We start from the raw sequence: 349 nt of genomic DNA, 5'->3' as shown, positions 1-349 counted from the left end.
TACATATAGTCAAGATACAAAATTCATGTTATGCTTTAATTATTTCTTATCTATCACTTCAGAATAAATTTGAGTTTTCAAAACAAGTATCACAGCAAAGCTAACTGTATCTGAAAAGTTCCACATTAAATAAAAAAGATCTGACTGCATACCAATCCTAGATGTAAGGAGATTGAGAAATAAATCCATCTTTTATAGTTGGCAGTCCAGAGGCTGTTTGAGAAGTCATTTGAACGGACACAGTTGAGGTGGCATGGAAGTGTGATGGATCTGTCCAGGGAACTGAAAATGGGCTGCAGGACAGAGCAGCCCCAGCATTTATAAGCCTCGGAGAAACAGATACTTGCCC

This window comes from Propithecus coquereli, unplaced genomic scaffold, assembly GCF_000956105.1.
Source record: "Propithecus coquereli isolate 6110/MARCELLA unplaced genomic scaffold, Pcoq_1.0 Scaffold225, whole genome shotgun sequence".
In the NCBI taxonomy this organism is placed as follows: Eukaryota; Metazoa; Chordata; class Mammalia; order Primates; family Indriidae; genus Propithecus; species Propithecus coquereli.
This window is presented reverse-complemented; position numbering follows the sequence as displayed.